The following is a 9,852-nucleotide window of genomic DNA, read 5'->3' as shown; positions in this document are numbered from 1 at the left end:
TAAATGTTTGGTAGAATTCCCCCGGGAAGCCATCTGGCCCTGGGCTTTTGTTTGTTTGGAGATTTTTGATGACTGTTTCAATCTCCTTACTGGTTATGGGTCTGTTCAGGCTTTCTATTTCTTCCTGGTTCAGTTGTGGTAGTTTATATGTCTCTAGGAATGCATCCATTTCTTCCAGATTGTCAAATTTGTTGGCGTAGAGTTGCTCATAGTATGTTCTTATAATTGTCTGTATTTCTTTGGTGTTCGTTGTGATCTCTCCTCTTTCATTCATGATTTTATTGATTTGGGTCCTTTCTCTTTTCTTTTTGATAAGTCTGGCCAGGGGTTTATCGATCTTATTAATTCTTTCAAAGAACCAGCTCCTAGTTTCGTTGATTTGTTCTATTGTTTTTTTGGTTTCTATTTCATTGAATTCTGCTCTGATCTTTATGATTTCTCTTCTCCTGCTGGGTTTAGGGTTTCTTTCTTGTTCTTTCTCTAGCTCTTTTAGGTGTAGGGTTAGGTTGTGTACCTGAGACCTTTCTTGTTTCTTGAGAAAGGCTTGTACCACTATATATTTTCCTCTCAGGACTGCCTTTGTTGTGTCCCACAGATTTTGAACCGTTGTGTTTTCATTATCATTTGTTTCCATGAATTTTTTCAACTCTTCTTTAATTTCCTGGTTGACCCATTCATTCTTTAGAAGGATGCTGTTTAGTCTCCATGTATTTGGGTTCTTTCCAAATTTCCTCTTGTGATTGAGTTCTAGCTTCAGAGCATTGTGGTCTGACAATATGCAGGGAATGATTCCAATCTTTTGATAACGGTTGAGACCTGATTTAGGACCGAGAATATGATCTATTCTGGAGATTGTTCCATGTGCACTAGAGAAGAATGTGTATTCTGTTGCTTTGGGATGAAATGTTCTGAATATATCTGTGATGTCCATCTGGTCCAGTGTGTCATTTAAGGCCTTGATTTCCTTGTTGATCTTTTGCTTGGATGATCTGTCCATTTCAGTGAGGGGAGTGTTAAAGTCCCCTACTATTATTGTATTATTGTTGATGTGTTTCTTTGATTTTGTTATTAATTGGTTTATATAGTTGGCTGCTCCCATGTTAGGGGCATAGATATTTAAAATTGTTAGATCTTCTTGTTGGACAGTTCCTTTGAGTATGATATAGTGTCCTTCCTCATCTCTTATTATAGTCTTTGGCTTAAAATCTAATTGATCTGATATAAGGATTGACACTCCTGCTTTCTTCTGATGTCCATTAGCATGGTAAATTCTTTTCCACACCCTCACTTTAAATCTGGAGGTGTCTTCGGGTTTAAGATGAGTTTCTTGTAGGCAACATTTAGATGGGTTTTGTTTTTTTATCCATTCTGATACCCTGTGTCTTTTGATTGGGGCATTTAGCCCATTAACATTCAGGGTAAGTATTGAGAGATATGAATTTAGTGCCATTGTATTGCCTGTAAGGTGACTGTTATTGTATATTGTCTCTGTTTCTTTCTGATCTACTACTTTTAGGGTCTCTCTTTGCTTAGAGGACCCCTTTCAATATTTCCTGTAGAGCTGGTTTGGTATTGGCAAATTCTTTCAGTTTTTGTTTGTCCTGGAAGCTTTTAATCTCTCCTTCTATTTTCAATGATAGCCTAGCTGGATATAGTATTCTTGGCTGCATGTTTTTCTCGTTTAGTACTCTGAATATATCATGCCAGCTCTTTCTGGCCTGCCAGGTCTCTGTGGATAAGTCTGCTGCCAATCTAATATTTTTACCATTGTATGTTACAGACTTCTTTTCCCGGGCTGCTTTCAGGATCTTCTCTTTGTCACTAAGACTTGTAAATTTTACTATTAGGTGACAGGGTGTGGACCTATTCTTATTGATTTTGAGGGGGGTTCTCTGAACCTCCTGGATTTTGATGCTTGTTCCCTTTGCCATATTGGGGAAATTCTCTCCAATAATTCTCTCCAATATACCTTCTGCTCCCCTCTCTGTTTCCTCTTCTTCTGGAATCCCAATTATTCTAATGTTGTTTCGTCTTATGGTGTCTCTTATCTCTCGAATTCTCCCCTCGTGGTCCAGTAGCTGTTTGTCCCTCTTTTGCTCAGCTTCTTTATTCTCTGTCATTTGGTCTTCTATATCACTAATTCTTTCTTCTGCATCATTTATCCTAGCAGTGAGAGCCTCCATTTTTGATTGCACCTCATTAATAGCTTTTTTGATTTCAACTTGGTTAGATTTTAGTTCTTTTATTTCTCCAGAAAGGGCTTTTATCTCTCCGGAGAGGGTTTCTCTAATATCTTCCATGCCTTTTTCGAGCCCGGCTAGAACCTTGAGAATCGTCATTCTGAACTCTAGATCTGACATATTACCAATGTCTGTGTTGATTAGGTCCCTAGCCTTTGGTACTGCCTCTTGTTCTTTTTTTTGTGGTGAATTTTTCCGCCTTGTCATTTTGTCCAGATAAGAGTATATGAAGGAGCAAGTGAAATACTAAAAGGGTGGCAACAACCCCAGGAAAATATGCTTTAGCCAAATCAGAAGAGATCCCAAATCGTGAGGGGGGAGAAAGGGGATAAAAAGAGGTTCAGAAAGAAGAAGGAAAAAAAAAAAAAAAAGAAAAGAAAGAAACAATTAAAAAAAGAAAACCAATAAAGAAAAAATATAAAAGGAAAAAAATATATATATATTAGATAAACTAGTTAAAAAACATTAAAAAAGGAAAGGGTAAAAGTTAAAAAAATTTAGCAGAAGAAGAAAAATAAATTGAAAAAGAAAAAAAATAAAATTAACTGCAAGGCTAAAGAATCATGGGGAGAAAGCCATGAGTTCCGTGCTTTGCTTTCTCTTCCTTTGGAATTCCGCTGCTCTCCTTGGTATTGAAACTGCACTCCTTGGTAGGTGAACTTGGTCCTGGCTGGGCTTCTTTTTGCTCTTCTGGGGGAGGGGCTGTTGTAGTGATTCTCAAGTGTCTTTGCCCCGGGCGGAGTTGCACAGCCCTTACCAGGGGCCGGGCTGAGTAATCCGCTCGGGTTGCTTTCGGGAGCTTTTGTTCCCTGAGCGCTTTCCGTAGAGTTCCGGAGGGCGGGAATGAAGATGGCGGCCTCCCGGTCTCCGGCCCGCAGGAGCCGAGAGCCCGGGGCCCCACTCCTCAGTGCGCCCTCAGAGAACAGCGCCGATTTACTCCCGTCACCCTGCCTCCGGCCGCGCTCCGAGCTGACCGAGCCTGTGACCCGTTCAAGGTAACCCCGAGCTTAGAGCTCACTCCTCGGCTCTGTCTCTGTAGCCGGCCTCCCCGTTCTAATACCTGTAAGCTCTGCGACACTCAGACACCCCCGATCCTTCTGTGACCCTGCGGGACCTGAGGCCGCGCTGACCCTGCGTGGGCTTCACCCCAGTTAAGCCTCTGGAGCGATGTCCCTCAGCAGAACAGACTTTTAAAAGTCCCGATTTTGTGCTCCGTTGCTCCGCCGCTTGCCGGGAGCCGGCCCCTCCCCCCGCGGTCTATCTTCCCGTCGCTTTGGATTCACTTCTCCGTCAGTCCTACCTTTCAGAAAGTGGTTGATTTTCTGTTTCTAGAGTTGCTGTTCTTCTCTTCGATCTCCCGTTGGATTTGTAGGTGTTTGCAATCTTTAGATAAGCTATCTAGCTGATCTCCTGCTACCTGAAGTAGTCTCAGCTGCTACTTCTCCGCCATCTTGACTCCTCTCTAAACTTCCCAAATTTAATGAAAAAAAATTATATATCTAAGATGCTCCATAAGAAGGATAAACACAAATAGACCACATTCAGAAACATAGTAGTAAAGTATATGAAAGTCAAATATAAAGAGAACATCATGGAAACAGTGACAATTGACTGTATGTTTCACATACAAGGAAACTCCAAGATCGCTAACTTTTGACTACAAACAGTAGCTGTCAGAAGACAATGGGATGGCATATTTAAAGTAATGAGAAAAAAAAAACTGTCAACTAAGAATCAGCAAAAACCCTTTTAAAGACGAAAGCAAAGCAAATATCTTCCAAGATAAATGGAAGCTGAGAGATTTTGTTGATAGCAGACCTGCCATATGAGAAATGTTAAAGGAAGTTGTTTAGGCTGAAAATAAATAGCATCAGACAATAATTTGAACCATCCCCCACCCCAGACATGGAGGGGCAATAAAGTTTATTATAAAAGACAGTGTAGAGTGATGTCATGGAAGATAATGGAGTAAGTAACTTCGGGAACCAGTCCTGAAATTGAAAACAAAAACAAAAACAAAAACAAAAAACCACCAAAAATTTTGAGAAGGCATTTACAGTTAGAATCAACTACATTGGAAATTTGGAGTCTGGTCAAACTCTGGCAGTATCTAGGGGAGTGCTTAATGTAAGAGACTGGTAAATTTTGGTGAGTTTTGCATTTCACAGGGAAGCTACCACCTTCCATTTCCTGGCACCACATCAGGTAGCTGTGGGGATGGCAGCCCCTGGTTCTGGTGTGACTTGAAGCAGCCAGGTTGTACAATAAGCACCTTATTTTTCAGGGATCAGAGTTATATGTGTTGCTCTGCCTCATAGATTACTGTGGGAGCAGTACAGGAGTTGGCCACTGTTGCAGCCCTGAGATTGAATCAGCTTCAGGGCAGTATTTGTCAGGGAATTAAAACAGGATGCCTTTTATTTCTCTCTCTCAATTGGATCTCTGCATTCAAGGAGTTCTCTATCAGGCCACTAGCCAACTGTTGAGATAACAGAGACTTGAGTGAGTGATCACACATGACAGGAAAAATGGTCCTGGCAAAAAGAGTTTAGAGAAATCACTAAACAAAGAGATAACTATATCCTTCTATGAGCAGCATCAGCAATCTCTGGGGAACAAGGAGACTCTGATTCCTAGAAGTACCACAATGTGACATTAAAAAAATATTTAGTTCTGGACAAAAATTTACAAAGCCTGCAAAGAATCAGAAATATGTGTCCTGTTCATAGGGGGAAAAAATCAACATAAAATACCTCTAAGAAATCCTAGACTCTGGACATACCAGACAAGACTTTAAATTAGCTGTATTAATATATGTGAAGAGCTGAAGGAATCAACAGACAAAGACCTAAAGGAAATCAAGAGAGCAATGTGTGAACAAGTAGGGATCTATCAATGAAGATAGAAATTTTTGAAAGGAATTAAATAGAAATGCCAAAAAATTACAAAAGTTGAAATGAGAAATTAATAACAAGTGTTCAGCAGCAGATTTAAGCAGGCAGAAGGAAGAATCTGCAAACTTGAAGATAAAACAATTGAAATGACCAACTATGAGGAGCAGAAAGAAGAAATAATGAAGAAAAATAAACAGAGCCTAAAGGACCTGTGGTATACCATCAAAAGTACCTACATAAGCCTTATGGAAGTCTTAGAAGGAGAAGGGAGAAAAAAGGACAGAAGAAACAGTTAAAGAAATAACAATGAAAAACATCCTAATTTTGATTAAATATATCAATATACACATCTAAGAAACTCAAAAATTGCAAGCAGAAAAAACTAAAAGAGATCCATATTAAAAAACATTCTAGTCAAAATGTCAAAAGCCAAGACAAATCTTACAGGTAGCAAGAGAAGTAACTCATCCCATGTAAGGGACCCCTAATGAGAGTATCAGCCAGTTTCTCTTCTGAAACCATGGAGGCCAGAGGCAGTGAGATAATACATTTATTATGTCGAAAGAAAAAAATAATGTCAAATAAGAATTCTATGACAAAATAGTCCTTTAGAAATAAAGGAGAAATTAAGACATTCCGAATACTAAAACCAAGGAAGTTTACCACTATTACATTTGCCCTATTAAAAATGCTAAGGATACCTGGGTGGCTTAGTCAGTTAAGCATCTGCCTTCAGCTCAGGTCATGATCCCAGAGCCCTGGGATTGAGTCCCACATTGGGCTTCTTGCTCAGTGGGGACCCTGCTTCTCCTTCTGCCGGCTGCTCCCCCTGCTTGTGTTCTCTCTCTTTCTCTGACAAATAAATAAATAAAATATTTATAAAAAATACTAAAAATAGAGCTAGAAGTACAGTTCTATCACAGTAGAGGTAATTGCATAAAAGCTAATATTTTGGGCTTGTTGCTTCTCTTTTGGTTTCCTGTATTATTTAAAAGACCAATGTGTAAAACAGTAATATAAATCTATGTTATGGCAATATGTAAAGTTGTAATTTGTGACAGTAACATAAATGTGGGGTGAAAGACTGGAGAGGATCAGAGTTAATGTATACTCTTGAAGCCAAGTTGGTATCAATTCAAACTAGACTGGTAAATATTTAGGGTGTAACTGTAATCCCCATAGTAACCACTAAGAAAATAACTAAGAACTGTATAGGAAAGGGAATGAAGAAGGTATTAAAAAATGATATGCTAGGGGTGCCTGGGTGGCTCAGTTGGTTAAGCATCTGCTTTTGGCTCAGGTTATGATCTCAAGGTGCTGGGATCGAGTCTTGGGCTCTCTCTTAGGCAGAAAGCCTTCCTCTCCCTCTCTTTCTGCCTCTCCCCCTGCTTGTGATTGGGCGTGCTCTCTCTCTCTCTCTCTCTGTGTGTCAAATAAATAAATAAAATCTTTAAAAAATTGGTATGCTAGAAAAAAATCAAACACAAACAAAATTGGTATTGGAGGAACTGAGGAACTAAAACAATGTAAGACATATAAAGTAAAGAGCAAAGTGGATGAACTAAGTCCTTTATTATCAGTAATAATTCTAAATGTAAATCAATTAAATTCACCAACGAAAAGGCAGATATTGACATAATGGATTTTTAAAAATATTTTATATATGCGCTCTATGTTTATTGCAGCATTATTTATAATAGCCAAACTATGGAAGCAGCCCAAGTGTCTATCAATAGGTGAATGGAGAAAGATGTGGTATATATGTATACAATGGAATATTATTCAGCTGTAAAAAATAATGAAATTTTGCCATTAGCAAAAACAGAGCTCAAGAGTATTTGCTAAGGATAAGTCAGAGAAAGACAAATAACATGTGCTCTCACTTATAGATGGAATTTAAAAATCAAAACAAACAAGGAAAAAAAAAGAGAGACAAAAGAAGAAACAGACTCTTAACTATAGAGAACAAACTGACAGTTACCAGAGGGGGGAATGGGTTGGGAGGACAAGGGAAATAGGGGATGGGGGTTAATGAGTACACTTATCATGATGAAAAAATTAAAGAAAAATTTTAAATATATGCTGTTTACAAGAGATTTACTTTCTTTTTTAAAAAGATTTTATTTATTTATTTGACAGATACAGAGAGTGAGAACAAGCAGGGAGAACAGCAGGCAGAGGGAGAGGGAAAAGCAGGTTCTGCTAGGTAGGGAACCCGACATGGGGCTTGATCCCCGGACCCTGAGATCATGACCTAAGCCAAAGGCAGACATTTAACTGACTGAGCTACCCAGGCGCCCCTTTTGGATGCTATTATAAATAGAATTATTTTCTTAATTTTCTTTTCAGATTGTTCATTGTTGTAATCAAACATAACCGATTTTTCTGTGTGGACTATGTATACTGCAATTTTACTGAACTTCTTTATTAGCTCTAGTTTTGTTTTCTTTTTTTTTTTTAATGTGTATGTTCTTTGGGCTTTTCAGTAGAAAGAATAATTTCATGTGCAAATAGCAATAGTTTCACTTCTTTCTTTTCAATTTCGATGATTTTCATTTATTTATCTCTCTTGCCTAATTGCTTTGGCTAGGATTTCCACTACAATGTGCAACAGTAGTGGTGAAAGCCTGCATCTTTCTCTTGTTCCTGATCTTAGGAGTAAAGTTCTCAATCTTTCTGAGACTGAGTCCTTCACCACTGAGTCTGATACCAACTGCAGATTTTTGGTAAATGCCTTTACTGTGTTTTCTTTTAAAGACTTTATTTATTTATTGGAGAGAGAGAGAGCACAAGCAAGGGGGAGGACCACTAAGAGGAGGACAAGCAGACTTCCTGCTGAGCAGGGAGCCTTACTCAGGGCTCCATCCCCAGACCCCAGGATTATGACTTGAATTGAAGGCAAGTGCTTAACCAACTGAGCCACCCAGGTACCAAAGCCTTTTATTGTGTTATGAAGGTTTCATTCTATTCCTAATTTATAAATTTTTTTTACCATGAAAAGACGTTGAATTTGTAAATCCTTTTTCTGAATCTATTTAAATGATTATGTGGTTTTATTTCTAATTCTATCAATATATTAAATCACATTGATTAATTTTTTAATGTAAAAAAATTGATTAATTTTTTAATGTAAAAAAATACATCTTTTTTGTGTTCGAATTCCTAGGATAAATTCCATTTAGACATGTTGTATAAATCCCTTTAGCCTGCTTTTGTATTTGATTTGTTAGAATTTTGTTGAGGTTGTTTACGTCTATATTTACAAGGGATATTGTTTTATAGTTTTTATGTGGTATCTTTGGTTTTATTATCACAGCAATGCTGACCTTAAGAATTGTGTTAGGTAGCATTCCTTCCTTTTCAAATTTTTGGAAGAGTTTAAGAAGGAGTGGTGTTAATTCTTCTTTAAATGTTTGGTGAAATTCACCAGTGAAGCCATCTGGTCTGCACTTTTCTTTGTTGAGGTATTGCTTATGACTAGTTCACATTCTCTATTTGTTCTAGATCTATTGAGATTTCCTCTTTTCTACTTGTGTGAGTTTTGGTAATTTGTGTGATATTAGGGATTTTAGATTTCATCTAGGTTATCTAAAATGTTGGCTTATGATACAATTGTTCATAGTATTCTCTTACAATCCTTTGATTTCTATAAAGTCAGTAACAATATCTACAGTTTTTAAAAATTTTTATTTATTTATTTGAGTGAGAGACAGAGAGAACATGAGTGGGGTGAGTGGCAAGGGAGAAGCAGACTCCCTGACAAGCAGGGAACCCAATACAGGACTCAGTCTCTGGACTCTGTGATCATGACCTGAGCCAAAGGTGGATGCTTAACCAACTGAAGCACCAAGGTGCCCCAATATCTCCACTTTTATTTCTTATTTTAGCTATTTGTGTCTTCTATGATTTCTTGGTACAGCTGAAGTTTACCAAATTTGTCAATCTTTTCAAAAACTGCTTGTCTCATTGATTCCATTTTCTATTCTTTTATTGATCTCTGTTCTAATCTTTATCATTTCCTTCTTTCTGCTACTTTTGGGTTTAGTTTCCTCTTCTTTTTCTAGTTTCTTATGGTGTTATGTTAAGTTGTTAATTTGAGATCTTTATTTTTAATGTAGGCATGGAAAGCTCCAAATTCCCCTCTGAGCACTGCTTTCACTGCATCCTCTAAGTTTTAGTATGCTGTGCTTTCATTTTCATTCTCAAACTATTTTCTAATTTCCCTAGTGATTTAATCTTTGGCCCAATGGTTGTTTAAGAGTATGCTACTTAATTGCCACATATTTGTGAACTTTCCAGTTTTTGTTCTGTCATTGGTTTCTAATTTTATCCCAGTGTGGTTGGGGAATATATTTTATATTATTTTGATCTTTTTAAAAATTTATTGAGATTTGTTTTTTGTCCTAACATATGGCCTATTCTGGAGAATGTTCTGTGTGAATTTAAGAAGAATGTGTATTTTCCCGATGTTGAATGAAATGCTCTTTCTACATCTGCTTGATTTAGTTGTTTTATAGTGCTGTTCTAGTTCTGTTTCCTTATTGGTCTTTTGGCGATATGTTCTATTCATTTTTGGAAATGGAGTATTGAAGCCTCCAACTATTATTGTAGAACTGTCTATTCCTTCCTATTTCATCAATATTTGCTTCACAAATTTTTGGACTCTTGTTTAGTGTGTATATGTTTATAATTGTTACATCTTCTTGATGAATTCACCT

The sequence above is a fragment of the Enhydra lutris genome, unplaced genomic scaffold (genome assembly GCF_002288905.1).
Source record: "Enhydra lutris kenyoni isolate GAN:26980312 unplaced genomic scaffold, ASM228890v2 scaffoldscaffold10, whole genome shotgun sequence".
NCBI lineage: Eukaryota > Metazoa > Chordata > Mammalia > Carnivora > Mustelidae > Enhydra > Enhydra lutris.
This window is presented reverse-complemented; position numbering follows the sequence as displayed.